Below are 17,614 nucleotides of genomic sequence, written 5' to 3'. Positions count from 1 at the left end.
GCATGGCTGCGTGGCCAGCTGGCTCTACCTCTCCCTCCCCCATAGTCACCATCCCAGTGTTAAAACAGGAATCATTTAGACGCTGGTTTGGTTTAAAACCTGCCTTCATCTACAATGAATAGCTACGTCTGCTAAAAGTGGAAAAAACCTTCCAATATTCCAATGGGTCACACATTTGGAGCAATATCAGCTGGTTTTCCTTAGATAGAAAACTTGGAACCAATCTGGTTGATCCGGATCTATAAGGTGACCTGAGATGACAGGATGTGAATTGGAGCTATAGAAATAAACTGAATAGAATTGCAACTTCCTCCTTTCAAAGATGAAGCTGCAAAAGATGAAAGGTCACGAGCATTAAATGTGAATAAGTTAAGGTCTAAAACTGATTTAAAAGAACCTTTATGTTTTTGGGTTTTTTTTGTAAATAAAAAAAAATGTTTTTTTTTACATGATAATTAAATACTGAAAAGCAGAGAAGTCCACTTGGTGTGACTCTAAAATGCTAAAAACCATATAATCAACAAAATAAACCACCTTTTTAATTCAAAAACCTTATTTCCTCGTCAATAAAGAATTAATGACGAGCATAAGTATACATTTATATGTATAAATATTAATCTAACTATTTAGGTTATTCAATCATCAGATTGGTTAAAAGTTCTTTTTTAGAAACACCTGACATTTTATCCAGTTTCTGTGAACACTACATGAACACTGGTTATAAGACCATTCTTTCTACTACATATGATGGAAAAATATTTATAGCATCAAGCCAGAGAGTATTACCTGTAAACATAAAGCATCGCCTTCAGGAGCCCAACTGGTGCCGTTCACTGTGCAGCTTTTAGTGCAATTAAAACATTTAGGCCACTGAGGCTGTTTCTCATTAAGCCAGTTACTCACAGGAACATGCAAGGTTCCTGGTTCCTGGTTCCTATCTAACTGCTGCACTCTTCGGATGTATTGTGTTTATCATGGCGACTGCAGATCTATTAGAATCTGTCCTTAAATTCCAGCCAAACTCATTTACACAGTAAGAGATAAAACCTTTAGATAAATCAAACCTTACCGCCACATATCTGACTCTATAACCATTAAAACAACTATTTTCATTCATCTCAGACGGAACTATTCACTGACTGGATTATATTAAACTGAACTTCCAATTTTTACCACTGGTCGGCGCCAAGTAACCTTTCCATTGATCATGGAGCAGCCGGCTTGCTTGGTCTCGCAATGAATCCTGGGTAAACCAAGGATAACGAGGATACATCGGACCCGTCCTTCAAATTGGGCTAAAAGAAGGACACATTTTAAGGCCGCATAACAAGGAGTCGCCGTGCAATGACGTCATCGTCCTCCGAATCTGGCCTCCTAAGGATGCGTCCCAGGATTTTGAACAGAGCATTAGTCTCGTTGACAAAAATCATTTTTTATTTTCGTCATATTTTAATTTTCTGGAAACAATATTTGTGCGTTTTCGTCTCGTCATCGTCACAGGAAAAAGGAGCGTTGACAAAATATTTTTGTCATCGTCATGGTTGACGAAATTAACCCTGGTTGGGGATGAGCACAGAATCTTCTCACTGAAATCTCTGAGCATTCCTGAACGCCTCCCTGCTGCAGCGCTGCATGGCTTTAACCTTCCTGAAACAGCGGTAGTTCCACTGATCCTCCATTAGAGACATTAAATTAAAGCGGTCTGTTGTTTTACCGAGCTGCCTAATAATAAAAAAAAGATAATGATGGTTATTCGTTTTGCATTTTCGATTTTATGCACAAAATCGGAAAATGGATAACGGCTCATTTTTTTTTTTTTTCATCTGTTTTTCCCTTTTGTTTTGAAAACAAATAGTGAAAAAGCTTTCATTTGAAAAACCAAAGAAGGAATGATGAACGGATTCTCTCTGAGCCAACGCTCAGCACTGTTCATCTTGTTTTCCTATTTCTGCTTTTTAGCTTCGTCCACTTTGCTTTCTGACCGACACCACGCCTTCTGTTCTCGGGTTACCCGGACCGCTGCGTGATATTGCATAACATTTATTAATGACAGCGCACTGCGTTTGATTTGCATACAGCAGCAGAACTGGAATCCGCTTTGGTCTGTATTTCTAAATGTAATGAAGTGAAAGCAGGGAGTTCGACAGTCGTTTCCTGCTCCTGTCAGACGGCTCTGCAGGTTCGACCAATCAGTGCCGGGAGAAGTGAGGAGGCAGCTTCACGTGGAGGAAACTCTCTTTTTCTCTAACTTTCCATGCATACATAAGCGTGCAAACCTCCAACGCACACAGTCACAAACACAGGTGTATCCACACACTTTTCCAACTGCACTCTGCTCATGTGTGAAATGAGCAAAGGTCTTATCTCTGGGAAACACACCACTGAGCCAGAGGAGAAGGGGAGAGAGGGAGACGCACAGTGGGAGAGACAGGGAAAGATGGAGGGAGGGGGGGTGTCATGTGGTGTGCATTCTGATGACAGTAAACTTGGAATTTTGCTGCAGACGCTTAAAATCAACTCAATCCACCTTCGCAGTTCACTGGAAAGCCTTCATATTTGGAGCAATGATGGTTCAGAGCAGCTGCTTCATGCTAGGCTACAGTGCTAGCTGCAGAAACCTTTCTGCTAGACTAACATTACTCCACAATAAGCTGGAAAAAAGACCAACCAGTCTAGCATGCGGAAGACTGCATGGTTGGAAGTCTGCGAGTCGCAGATATGCCCCCCCCACACACACTTCCGCAGACACTAGCGATGCTTTTTTTTTTTACATTGGCCCCTTGATTTGATTTTACGTTAACACATCACGTTCTAACTGAATTGAAGATTTCCTACAACGGTGTGTACTACTCCCTTCAGAGGACAGCACAAACAGGCTCTAACCAGAGTAGAAAAAGAAGTGGGAGGCCGCGTTGCACAACTGAGCAAGAAGATAAATACATTAGAGTCTCTAGTTTGAGAAACAGACGCCTCTCAGGTCCCCAACTGGCATCTTCATTAAATAGTACCTTACGTAGCCTGTTTGTGCTGTCCTCTGAAGGGAGTAGTACACATCTATGTAGGAAATCTTCAATTTCTTAGCAATTCCTCACATGGAATAGCCTTCATTTCTAAGAACAACAATAGACTGTGGAGTTTCAGATGAAAGTTCTCTTTTTCTGGCCATTTTGAGCGTTTAATTGTACCCACAAATGTGTTGCTCCAGAAACTCAATCTGCTCAAAGGAAGGTCAGTTTTGTAGCTTCTGTAACGAGCTAAACTGTTTTCAGATGTGTGAACATGATTGCTCAAGGGTTTTCTAATCATCAATTAGCCTTCTGAGCCAATGAGCAAACACATTGTACCATTAGAACACTGGAGTGATAGTTGCTGGAAATGGGCCTCTATACACCCATGTAGATATTGCACCAAAAACCAGACATTTGCAGCTAGAATAGTCATTTACCACATTAGTGATGTATAGAGGGTATTTCTTTAAAGTTAAGACTAGTTTAAAGTTATCTTTATTGAAAAGTACAGAGCTTTTCCTTCAAAAATAAGGACATTTCAATGTGAGCCCAAACTTTGTGGGGTGGTATGAGAATCTTCATCCTCAAGCTGGGGTCCTCTACCAGAGGCCTGGGAGTTTGAGGGTTCTGCGCAGTATCTTAGCTGTTCCTAGGACTGCGCTCTTCTGGGCAGAGACCTCTGATGTTTTACCTGGAATCTGCTGTAGCCACTCTCCCAGTTTGGGGGTCACAGCCCCCAGTGCTCCAATTACTACTGGCACCACTGCTGCTCTTACTTTCCACATCTTTTCTAGCTCCTCCTTCAGTCCTTGGTATTTCTCAAGCTTCTCGTGTTCTTTCTTCTTGATGCTGCTGTCGCTTGGGATTGCCACATCTATCACTACTGCCTTCTTCTTCTGCTGTTTGTCGATCAACACGGCAGACAGAATATCTCTGACGTGTTTAAAATGAGATGTAAGGCACCTCCTGGTTATTCTGAGAGTAGCTGTCTGAACTGTGATCTGACCCAAGATGGCCGCCCTGTAGGCACATTGGCCAGCTTCCAATGAGGCGTCTACGTCTATAATTTGTATGGGTAGAACGATACCAGTGGAAGGATTATCTGCTCTCCAGATGTATGCGATAAAGAAGGAGAACCATGTCCTCTGCCAGAGGCATGCAACCCGTCCTCTCTGCTTTGCAGAGGGATTCAGTACAATGTTCTGCAGCAGGTCAATCATTTCAGCAAGCCGCTACAAGGTCCAAATGGCAGAAACACAAGGAGTAAAAGAATAGGTTGAAGACTTGAGGTAAAATTAGTTTGCTGCCTTCCAAACTGATTCAAAACGACATCACAGAAAATCTGGGTGTGGAAACGACCCTTCCTTTGAAAAAGCAATGCAGAAAGGAAAGACAGCTTCTATATGAATCTACAGACCTTCCCCTCTCTCAATCCTGTTTTCTGTCTGCCTATTTTCAAGAGAAAAAAAATGACAAAAATAAAATGTGAGCATAAAAAGGATCTAAAAACAGCTGGAAACGGGTTAATCATCGCTCCTTCTTTACATCCAGCAATGTTTCAGCTGGAAGGAGAGAATGTGGATGAGGAAAGATGAATCCTGAGTACAGAAAGGACGTTAATGTCTGATCATCAGGCATTCCTCATCGTCCCTCCAGACGGATGACTGGGATGCAAACAGATTCATTCCTAGCAGCCAGATTTCCTTCCCTTCAAACCCCAAAACAGAGACTCCTCATTCCTCCTCCATTCCTCCAGCAGTCATCTATTCATCCCATCCCACGGGAAAATGTCCTGCTGACGGTGAGTGTTGCAGACTTTAAAATGAAACATTGCTCCCCACAGAGAAATTTAATAAAGAAAATGAATCAGAGAGAACAAGGAAAGAAGCTATATGATGGAGCTCTGGAGAGTCCAGAGGCAGACTGTAAGGAGACGGAACAGAGATGAAGAATTCACACTAAGAACCTCAGCATGACTGGAAACGTCTCAGTCTGGAAATTACAAAGAACTTATGAAAGATCAGCGATGCTCTCTGTCCTTTATGCAGATCATTATCTCTGCATGGTTCTGTATGTTTCTGCCGTGTTCTACACGGTTCTGCAGCGTTCTCCAGGGTTCTGCAGGGTTCAGCAGGGTCCTACAGGGTTCTAAATGGTTCTGCAGGGTTCTGCAGTGTTCGACAGGGTTCTGCAGGGTTCTACAGGGTCCTACAGGGTTCTAAATGGTTCTGCAGGGTTCTGCAGTGTTCGACAGGGTTCTGCAGGGTTCTACAGGGTTCTGCTGGGTTCTACAGGGTTCGACAGGGTTCTGCAGGGTTCTACAGGGTTCTTAAGTGTTCTGCAGGGCTCTGCAGGGTTCTGCAGGGTTCTACAAGGTTTTGCAGGGTTCTACAGGGCTCTGCATGGTTCTGCAGAGTTCTGTAGAGTTCTGCTGGGTTCTACAGGGTTCGACAGGGTTCTGCAGGGTTCTACAGGGTTCTTAAGTGTTCTGCAGGGTTCTGCAGGGTTCTACAGGGTTCTGCAGGGTTCTACAGGGCTCTGCATGGTTCTGCAGAGTTCTGTAGAGTTCTGCGGGGTTCTACAGGGTTCGACAGGGTTCTGCAGGGTTCTACAGGGTTCTTAAGTGTTCTGCAGGGCTCTGCAGGGTTCTGCAGGGTTCTACAAGGTTTTGCAGGGTTCTACAGGGCTCTAAATGGTTCTGCGGGGTTCAGCAGTTTCTACAGGGTTCTGCAGTGTTCGACAGGGTTCTGCAGGGTTCTGCAGGGTTCTGTAGTGTTCTGCGGGGTTCTGCAGGGTTCTACAGGGCTCTGCATGGTTCTGCGGAGTTCTGCGGGGTTCTACAGGGCTCTGCATGGTTCTGCAGAGTTCTGTAGAGTTCTGCGGGGTTCTACAGGGTTCGACAGGGTTCTGCAGGGTTCTACAGGGTTCTTAAGTGTTCTGCAGGGCTCTGCAGGGTTCTGCAGGGTTCTACAAGGTTTTGCAGGGTTCTACAGGGCTCTAAATGGTTCTGCGGGGTTCAGCAGTTTCTACAGGGTTCTGCAGTGTTCGACAGGGTTCTGCAGGGTTCTGCAGGGTTCTGTAGTGTTCTGCGGGGTTCTGCAGGGTTCTACAGGGCTCTGCATGGTTCTGCGGAGTTCTGCGGGGTTCTACAGGGCTCTGCATGGTTCTGCAGAGTTCTGTAGAGTTCTGCGGGGTTCTACAGGGTTCGACAGGGTTCTGCAGGGTTCTACAGGGTTCTTAAGTGTTCTGCAGGGCTCTGCAGGGTTCTGCAGGGTTCTACAAGGTTTTGCAGGGTTCTACAGGGCTCTAAATGGTTCTGCGGGGTTCAGCAGTTTCTACAGGGTTCTGCAGTGTTCGACAGGGTTCTGCAGGGTTCTGCAGGGTTCAGCAGGGTCCTACAGGGTTCTAAATGGTTCTGCGGGGTTCAGCAGTTTCTACAGGATTCTGCAGTGTTCGACAGGGTTCTGCATGGTTCTGCAGGGTTCTGTAGTGTTCTGCGGGGTTCTGCAGGGTTCTACAGGGCTCTGCATGGTTCTGCGGAGTTCTGCGGGGTTCTGCAGGGTTCTGCATGGTTCTGCAGGGTTCTGTAGAGTTCAGCAGGGTCCTACAGGGTTCTAAATGGTTCTGCGGGGTTCAGCAGTTTTTACAGGGTTCTGCAGTGTTCGACAGGGTTCTGCAGGGTTCTGCAGGGTTCTACAGGGTTCTACAGGGCTCTGCATGGTTCTGCAGGGTTGTGTAGAGTTCTGCGGGGTTCTGCAGGGTTGTGTAGAGTTCTGCGGGGTTCTGCAGGGTTCTACAGGGTTCTACAGGGCTCTGCATGTTTTTGCCAGGGCCTGCAGGGTTCTACAGGGTTCTTAAGTGTTCTGCAGGGCTCTGCAGGGTTCTGCAGGGTTCTACAGCGTTCTACAGCGTTCTACTGGATTCTGCATGGTTCTACAGGGTTCTATGGCGTTCTATGGGGTTCTGCAGGGTTCTGCAGGGTTCTAAATTCCATGAAGACACGGTAAAATGGTTAACAGACATGATCCTTCATCTGGATCTTTAGATCACTTGTCCTTCTGCACGCTTCTATCACCACCTAGTGGTCAGCATAGAGAAATACAGCTCTTACTTTCTAGCTTGGCTTTAGGTTTTTATTTTTATGAATAATCTGGATAAATGACTGAGTCATGGATTTAGGATGATTTATTGTTCATGTTTAAGATCTCCTTGGGATTATGTCCACTTTAAAAATTCTGATTTAAATCAGATTTTTAAAGAGAGCAATACAACGTCTGTCACCTACAACTTTATCTATACATTAAACACCATTAAAAAAAAAACTCAGCCTCAACAAAGTGCAGCACAATCTAAAAATCAAGCAACATTTGAAACATTTACAAAAACAGAACAATAACAACAGGTTATTAGAAAATAAAATGCTAAAACTAAAAACAACAGTCTGTGGCAGAAACCAGGGAACAGGAAATATGCTGATTGATTAAACATGTCAGATATGTAAAGGGAGATGAATCCATCATCCTTCCAGCAGGAGAACACAGACCACTGATTCAGAACCACCGTCCATTTTTCTGCTTACATTGCAGTGTCCATTTAATCTGTAAAACTCCCTGCATAATTATAATAAAGCTTTTTATATGCATAAATCAAGCGGAACACTATGGCGATAGCCGTACTGCTCCTCTGGTGAAAGTAAAACCTGTTGGGCTCTTTTTGGCATCAAGACAATTATTCTTATTGCCAGACAGGACAATGGAGAAAAAAAAAGAACCACCTTTTTTAAAGCCAAAGTACAGATTGTCTGTCTGCATAATGAGTCTGATTAAATGTTAAATCCAGAATAGAATTTAAAATCCTCCTTCTCACATATAAAGCCTTAAATGGCCAAGCTCCATCTGATATCAGAGATCTGATTGTTCCTTATGTTCCTAACAGAGCACTTCGCTCTCAATCTGCAGGTTTACTAGTGGTTCCTAGAATTTCTAAAAGTAGAATGAGAGGCAGATGTTTTAGTTATCAGGCTCCTCTCCTGTGGAACCAACTACCAGTTTTAGTCCGTGAGGCAGACACCCTGTCTACTTTTAAGGCTAGGCTTAAAACTTTCCTTTTTGATAAAGCTTCTAGTTAGAGTGGCTCAGGTTATCCTGAGCTATCTCTATAGTTCTGCTGCTATAGGCTTAGACTGCTGGAGGACATAGGGACCCCTTTTTCATCATTCTGCTTCATTCTATCTCTATTCTCCCACTCTGCAGAATCTGTTAGTTCAATCTCTAACGTTCAGCTCTCTCTGCTTTTTATTAAATCTCCAGACTATCAGAGGATTGTAGCTTCTGTCTCCTTGAACCCCAGTCGGCCTCAGCAGATGGCCGCTCACACTGAGCCTGGTTCTGCTGGAGGTTTCTTCCTGTTCAAAGGGAGTTTTTCCTCTCCACTGTCGCTACAAGCATGCTTAGTGTGAGGGATTGCTGAAGAGTCAATGAGTCGATGCAATCAGCTGGTTTTCCTTAGATAGAAAACTTTGAATCAATCTGACTGGATGATCTGGTGAACTGGAAAGTGACCTGAGATGACATGATGTGAATTGGAGCTATAGAAATAAACTGAATAGAAATGAAATTGATTCTAATATAACCTGCTGTATGATTATGGCAACATAGATAACTGCTGCAGCTGCATGGACCACCCACAGCAACACAGCTCCCATCCTGAATAGAACTGTCTGTGGTTTGTTTCTCTTTGCTGCCTCAGTGAACTGGTTCTGGTGAAGCTGATACCAGTCACCAGGTTTGGAGGAAAGCAGGAAGCAGCTAGCAGTGATGTGGTCTGCTAACGAGAGCAAAGCAGCAGCACAGTCAAGGACGCACCAACAGAGACCAAGGAGAACTGAGAACAAGTCCATGTTTGACCTTAGATGGTCTTGGTCTTGTCTCGGTCTAGACCTCCAAAGGTCTTGGCCTTATCTTTGCCTCTAAAGATGAGGCAAAATGGAAGACAGAGAAAATAATGTTGACAAAGGATGAATTTGGGGGAGGGGGGGTTCCGTTCCTTCAGCTAAAACAGCTGATTCATCACCTCCGTTCAGTTTGGATGTATTTTAACCCCACTACTATATATATATATATATATATATATATATATATATATATATATATATATATATATATATATATATATATATATATATATATATATATATATACCGCTACATACATAATGCATATCCTAACTTTTATGTATAATCTGTATATATCTTCCATATTTATTTTATTTTACAGCCTCTTCCAATTACTCTCTGTTTATATAAACCTTTTATAGTCCATACATACATATTCCCTGTAAATAAATATTTATATCCTGTAGAGCACTTCAGGATAGATGCAAACTACATTTATTTAATCTGTACTTGAGACAGAGTAATGACATTAAAGTTGAATCTATTCTATTATTAAATATTTTAGATGTCAGAATTGGACAGTTTGAACCAAACACTGAGCAGGAAAATGCACTGCCATGTACTGCCACCTGCTGGTCACTTAGGGTCACTGACAGTGCTCCCAGCATGAGGCTCCACCGCAAACAACAACTATAATAATAACAGGTTCAATGTGACACCAAAGGAACCTGATATATATGCAACTTATATGCAACACAGGTTGAACTGTAAAGTGCCTTGAGATGACATGTGTTGTGAATTTGGCGCTATATAAATAAACTGAATTGAAACTGAATTGAACTTTATGTCCTTTACTCTGAATATTTTATATTAAATAAGCCTTAAATAAAATACTCAAAGGATAAAACAAGCAAACCTAAATCTCCATTCAAATATTTGAAATAATGTTAAACTAATATTTACATGTATTGATAATTTTATATAATTCAGTTTCTTTCTTATGTTTATTTTTTAGACTGACTGCAGAATTGAATCCATTTTTGGGACTTTGTAGAAAAACCTGATGAACTCAGAACGATGGGGGAACAGAGGCGGTGCTGCAGGAGCAGCTATGGTTGTTCTCCTCAGATGGAGCAGAGCAGCGACTCTCTGCCAGGATGGAGGATTCAGCTCAGAGTCGCTTTATGTTTTAGAAAGTACTCCTCGGCTCTTTCATTGGAGGCTGTAATGTTTGTTCGTGGTTAGTAATATGATTTAAAATATATTATCATGTTGGAATCATGTGACCTTTTACCTAACAGGATTTTTTTTCTATTATTTTTTTTATTACAATAACAATTATAAAAAAATATTTCAAATCCTTCAGTCAAAACAGCAACATCTGTTCATCGAACATTTAGTTCCAAAGAGAGGGAAAAATAAAAGGTTTCACTAGAATTAAATCACAAATCGACTTTCTGTCCATATATTTTTCTATTGGACTGCAACACCATTAGAGAACAACAGGGGGCGCTTCTCCTTCACAGACCATTCTGTCTGTGTGACCCACTGATCTATATTCAGACTAAGAGACTTAGGCAACTCTTATTGTCATTTTTTATACGCAGAGTGTATATAAAACCAAATCTTGTTTAGCAAAGCTTTCCAGACCGAAAATGAACAGTTTTTATTCCATAAAGTTCAGCAGTGATCAAATGGAAACAGTGGGAGAAAAACGATTACTAGATTGATTACTATCCCCCCTCTGCCGCCGGCTAACTAACAGCTGCATGACGTCACCATGAAGCTGCAGGCCGGGCTCATCACCTCACCGCTCCTTTATCCGTCATTCCTGCTGCTTAAACTCTCTGCTTTCTAGATTTAAACCCTGCAGATTAATAAGAAATAAACAGGAAATCTTTATGAACAGAGAGGGATGGTCAGATTAAAACAGATCAGTTATTTTTCCAACTCTTCTGTTTTAAAGGCACACTATGCAACATTTTTCAGTTAATTAATGTGTTTCATAACGTTTTGGATGATTAAATGAGTCATTTCAGGTTGAACAAAGGTATTCTCGGCCGCCCTGGTGGTCTGTGGGGGAAAAACCGCACTTGCAATTGCAGGAGCACCGACCCGCACCCACAGGCTCAAAAGTCTCGTGAGAGTCAGTCTTGCTTTACGGCGAGAGCATGCTCGTTGCTAGCACAGTGGCGATCTTTGTGCAGCGCTGCTTTCACACCGGACGCAGCAAAAGCAGCAGACGCCAAATGGCGGAGCTTCACTATCCTTTCTCTGCCTTGCAGCTATATTTGCTGTGATCAGTGGGAATAAAGTAGTTTTAATATGTTTTTAAGTGAGAAAATACACCTGAAAACGTAATCAGTGCAGTCAGTTCATCCAGATTACAATCCTGCCTTCAATATTTTTTCTGTCGGAGCCGCTCAGACCCCCACATACCGGCGGTGCGCCGACAGTAGGAATCCCTTCATCAGCAGCCTCTGGCCGGGTCGCCTCCTCGCGGTTCACCGCGGCAGCTGGTAGGTGTTTTTCATCTAAATAATCCGATCTTCAGGCACCAGAATAATAAAAGCGAACATATTCTGCCGGCAGATGTATGCATTTTAAGTTAATTATGCGTCAATAAATTGTTTAAGAGGAGTGATCATAGCGCTCTGATCATCAGCGATGTGTCTGTCTCCCTGCCAGCTCCCAGATCAGCTTCTCTGATTGGTTGACACGGCGCGTCGAGCAGCAAAAATTAAATTTTTCCATCTCGAGCAGCAACGCGTTTGCTGCGCGTCACGCGCGTCATGCTACGTTCAGACCGGATGCTGCAAAAGCAGCAAAATCGCGTCTGCTGCTTCATTTTTGCTGCTTGTACCAGTTAGTTCTGACGCGCGGCTGAAGCAGCTTTGCTGCTCTGCCTGCGCGGTCCAAAAGTGGCTCTGACGCGCGTTGGGTGGAGCTTCACTATCCTTTCTCTGCCTTGCAGCTATATTTGCTGTGATCAGTGGGAATAAAGTAGTTTTAATATGTTTTTAAGTGAGAAAATACACCTGAAAACTTCATCAGTGCAGTCAGTTCATCCAGATTACAATCCTGCCTTCCAATATTTTTTCTGTCGGAGCCGCTCAGACCCCCACATACCGGCGGTGCGCCGACAGTAGGAATCCCTTCAACAACAGCCTCTGGCCGGGTCGCCTCCTCGCGGTTTACTGCGGCAGCTGGTAGGTGTTTTTCATCTAAATAATCCGATCTGCAGGCACCACAATAATAAAAGCGAACATATTCTGCCGGCAGATGCATGCATTTTAAGTTAATTATGCGTTAATAAACTGTTTAAGAGGAGTAATCAGAGCGGTCTGTGTCATCAGCGCTGTGTCTCTCTCCCAGCCAGCTCCCAGATCAGCTTCTCTGATTGGTTGACGCGGCGCGTCGAGCAGCAAAAATTAAATTTTTCCATCTCGAGCAGCAACGCGTTTGCGGCGCGTCACGCGCGTCAGATGCTTAAACGCGCCCGACGCGCTGCTTCAGATACTCAGACGTGCTGCGCCTGCTGCTCAAAACGCGCCGCGGGACCTTTTGCTGCGCTTTGACGCGCGTCAACCATTGACTTTGCATGTAAACTCTCTGCTTCTGTCGCGCCAGCTGCGTTCGCCTGTCTGCTAAGCTCCAAACAACCGCGCCTGGTTTGACGGAGAAACCAGGAGAACAGCTGAGCATATTTACGACAGTGCACTTTTACTTTCGCCCTCTGGGGGGAGCCTCGCTGGAAAAACAACACCGGTTGCATAGTATACCTTTAAGGAACAGAACAGAGAATTCTTTTATCCAACGAATGGAGCAAAACCAGCTCTAAGTTTTATATATATATATATATATATATATATATATATATATATATATATATATATATATATATATATATATATATATATATATATATATATATATATATATATATACTAATTCTAATATTTTCCATTAAATTGTATTTTAAATAGGTTTGGAATAAAGTTTTTTATTCAGAACAGAAGTATTTGTGTACATCTGTATTAAATATTATAAATATGACTTTATATTAGCATCAGAAGTGGTGAGCTGCTGTCTCCACATCTGCAGAACCAACAGAAACATTAAAAACCTAAAGATCAAACCAATAAATAAATATCATCTTTATTTATACATCTATGGCGAATCCCAGACATCATTCAGGGGTTTCTTCAGAAACCAAAGTTAACTTTCGTGTGGTTTAGATTTCAATTCTCATAGTTTAATATGTGATTATAAAACAGATGAAAATGGACGAGTTATTGAGGAATTAATGGAATCTAAAAGTCTAATGTGTATTAATAATGGAGATGGAACAAGATTAAACATCAGCACTGGAACAGAATCTACCATAGATCTGACATTAGTTTCTGACTCACTGGATTTTGTTTTTGGAAGGTTAACAAAAATACAACCAGGGGTGGACTGGGACAAAAAATGGACCTTGCCATTTTGGACTAGACTGAACCACCACATTGTTTTGGTGTAGTGAATGTGTATTAAACTGTGCAAAACCAGGTTAATGGAAATTAGTGAGTGGACACTTAAAATACTTCCAAAGTCTTAATTTATTAACACTGTAAAATGGAAACTCCACCACACAGAGAGAGAGAGAGAGAGGGGTCACAGTCAATCAGACATATTATCACGTTATATCATCATCAGAAGTTATTGTAAAAAAATCCTCATTAGCCACTAGTGCTAGCATGAAGTTTATGGGTAGCAGCACCTGTGTTTACTACACTAACTTTATTTATTGGGGTTATTTTATCATAAATCCCCCCCCCGGGCCCCACAGACCCACACCGTGCCCCTCATACACACACACTGAAGGCCAGCAACTTTTCACCAATTGTTTATTAACTAACAGTAATTTCTTAAACACTAAACAGAACAGTATTGGTTTTATATTTTTAATACTTTCAATCTTGTAGCCTTCAACATCGGCTGTGCTTTCTGTTTTTCATGGACTTCAGCATACAGTGCACCTCGCCACGGTCACCATGGCCAGTATTAGACGGGGGCCAATGGGGGCCAGGGCCCCTGTAGATCAAGTCTTGGCCCCTGTACTGAAGACATAATACTTAAAAGAAATTCTAACAATGATCTGGGCTGGAACAGACATGGTTACTGATAGGACATTTGGAGCTATTTCATTGTTTCATTACAAAATTATTTTTTACTAATTATCCAAAACCAATAAGGTGATAGCTTCAGTGGTGCTGAGTTAGGATCCCAGTTTTCATCTGTCAAATGTTTTTTTTCCACAACAAATAAAAAAAATGCTCTAATTTTTACAGATGACATTTAGATTTAACAGTTTTTCTTGAGTTCAAATTCAAATGTATAGAAAACTGTCGTTTTAAGTTAAATTAAGTAAAAAAAAAAAGTAAAATTCCTAAATTATAAATGTATATTGACCTCATAAGAAATAGAATTTTTCTTGAAGGATTATGTGTTTATACGGCAGAAATGATTGCATCGTTAGTTGCTGTACAATGGATGGAGGAAGTGAGACCAATAAGAGATATTATATGCTTAGATTCAAGCTCTGCATTGATCACTTTACAAAGAAATCATTCAAAAAGTCAACCAGATAGTTTATTAGAAATTCAACAAAATTGTATCAAGTTCAAATGATTAACAGCCGTGTTTCTTTGGGTTCCTGCACATATAGCAGTGAAGGAAAAGAAATGGCTGATAAGAAAGCTATAAGAACTGACATAACCTCTTACACCATCAGGGGGTATAAATAAATATCTGCCTGACAAAAACACACAAAAGTAAATCACTTATAGCCTCCCAGCTATTAGATTTAAGAAGAAACCTTTGGTACGTCTGTAAAGGTAAGATGTCATAGAATGGTTTTCTGGTGTCAGCACCATTGTAGCTTTGACCCTGCCTGAAATATTAGGGACAAAATACAAAATATTTTGCATTTTTTGAACCTCGCCAAAATTTTCTTTGAGATAAACATTGCAAAACACTACCAAAATATTATTTATAGCACAAAAAAGTAGTACAGACTTTCAAATCTAAATGTTGTGTAAAAATATACCAAATTTGGATTCAATCAGATAAATCATATTTATTTTAGAATGGTATTAGTGAGAAATTTCTTAGGCGGAGGGGCCATTTTGGCACATTTATCCAAAAATGTCACCAAACTGTGCAAAATGTGTTTTTTACATCAATACTGGGGGTTTGTTAAAATTACGAGGTCACGTAGCAGCTGGACCCACCGGTGGGTCCGTCGGGTTCTAGGGGTTAAGTAAATCAGAGGTTAAAAGTTTTATTAAAAGGAAGATTCAAGAAAAATGGCAAAAACAACAGGAAGAAGATATAAAAGGAAGATGGCATTTTGTTTTAAAGAAAACAAAGGAAGGATGGGAAGTTTGAGGGAAAATTGGGAAGAACAGAAGGAACAAGAAAGGATAATAAGAAAGCTACGATGGAACATACAGGACTTAATTCAGCATCACATCTAACTCTGGTCCTGGGTCTGGTCCTAACTCTGGTCCTGGGTCTGGTCCTAACTCTGGTCCTTACTCTGTTCCTGGGTCTGGTCCTTACTCTGGTCCTGGGTCTGGTCCTTACTCTGGTCCTGGGTCTGGTCCTAACTCTGGTCCTGGGTCTGGTCCTAACTCTGGTCCTTACTCTGTTCCTGGGTCTGGTCCTTACTCTGGTCCTGGGTCTGGTCCTTACTCTGGTCCTGGGTCTGGTCCTAACTCTGGTCCTGGGTCTGGTCCTAACTCTGGTCCTTACTCTGTTCCTGGGTCTGGTCCTTACTCTGGTCCTGGGTCTGGTCCTTACTCTGGTCCTGGGTCTGGTCCTAACTCTGGTCCTGGTTCTGGTCCTAACTCTGGTCCTTACTCTGGTCCTGGGTCTGGTCCTTACTCTGGTCCTGGGTCTGGTCCTAACTCTGGTCCTGGGTCTGGTCCTAACTCTGGTCCTTACTCTGTTCCTGGGTCTGGTCCTTACTCTGGTCCTGGGTCTGGTCCTTACTCTGGTCCTGGGTCTGGTCCTAACTCTGGTCCTGGGTCTGGTCCTAACTCTGGTCCTTACTCTGTTCCTGGGTCTGGTCCTTACTCTGGTCCTGGGTCTGGTCCTTACTCTGGTCCTGGGTCTGGTCCTAACTCTGGTCCTGGGTCTGGTCCTAACTCTGGTCCTTACTCTGTTCCTGGGTCTGGTCCTTACTCTGGTCCTGGGTCTGGTCCTTACTCTGGTCCTGGGTCTGGTCCTAACTCTGGTCCTGGTTCTGGTCCTAACTCTGGCCCTTACTCTGGTCCTGGGTCTGGTCCTTACTCTGGTCCTGGGTCTGGTCCTAACTCTGGTCCTTACTCTGGTCCTGGGTCTGGTCCTTACTCTGGTCCTGGGTCTGGTCCTTACTCTGGTCCTGGGTCTGGTCCTTACTCTGGTCCTGGGTCTGGTCCTAACTCTGGTCCTTACTCTGGTCCTGGGTCTGGTCCTTACTCTGGTCCTGGGTCTGCTCCTAACTCTGGTCCTGGGTCTGGTCCTAACTCTGGTCCTGGGTCTGGTCCTAACTCTGGTCCTGGGTCTGGTCCTAACTCTGGTACTGGTCCTTACTCTGGTTCTAACTCTGGTCCTGGGTCTGGTCCTAACTCTGGTCCTGGGTCTGGTCCTAACTCTGGTCCTGGGTCTGATCCTAACTCTGGGTCTGGTCCTAACTCTGGTCCTGGGTCTGATCCTAACTCTGGGTCTGGTCCTAACTCTGGTCCTGGGACTGGTCCTTACTCTGGTTCTAACTCTGGTCCTGGGTCTGGTCATAACTCTGGTCCTGGGTCTGGTCCTAACTCTGGTCCTGGGTCTGGTCCTAACTCTGGTCCTAACTCTGGTCCTGGGTCTGGTCCTTACTCTGGTCCTGGATCTGGTCCTAACTCTGGTTCTGGGTCTGGTCCTAACTCTGGTCCTTACTCTATTCCTGGGTCTGGTCCTTACTCTGGTCCTTACTCTGTTCCTGGGTCTGGTCCTAACTCTGGTGCTGGGTCTGGTCCTAACTCTGGTCCTGGGTCTGGTCCTAACTCTGTTCCTGGGTCTGGTCCTAACTCTGGTCCTGGGTCTGGTCCTAACTCTGTTCCTGGGTCTGGTCCTAACTCTGGTCCTGGGTCTGGTCCTAACTCTGGTCCTGGGTCTGGTCCTAACTCTGGTCCTGGGTCTGGTCCTAACTCTGTTCCTGGGTCTGGTCCTAACTCTGGTCCTGGGTCTGGTCCTAACTCTGGTCCTGGTCCTGGGTCTGGTCCTAACTCTGGTCCTGGGTCTGGTCCTTAATCTGGTCCTAAGAAGAGGAAGAACTTTCGATATTTAATAGGGAGGAAAAATAATGCTAAATGTGAAGGATGTGAAGAGATAGAAAATGTAGAACACGTATTGATGAACTTTAAAACATCTGAACCTGAAAGGAAGAAATTGAAAAGAGTTGAAAGGACAGGCTAAGAATGGAGTCTTAAAGGATTATTGGGAAATAAAGGAAATATAAATGATATTTATAGATTAAGGAAAGCATTATTTATTTATCTTCAGAATACAAAATTAAAAAATAGAATTTAATAGATGTAAAACAATGTTGCTACACACTCATGAACAGTAGATAGCGGTATGCACCTTAAAGTTGCTTGCGATCCGCCATGATGTCATAATGGTATTATACAGGTGCTGGTCA

This window comes from Cyprinodon tularosa, unplaced genomic scaffold, assembly GCF_016077235.1.
Source record: "Cyprinodon tularosa strain WSP-4 unplaced genomic scaffold, ASM1607723v1 ctg1004, whole genome shotgun sequence".
NCBI classification, from domain to species: Eukaryota; Metazoa; Chordata; class Actinopteri; order Cyprinodontiformes; family Cyprinodontidae; genus Cyprinodon; species Cyprinodon tularosa.
Note: the sequence above shows the minus strand (reverse complement) of the source record.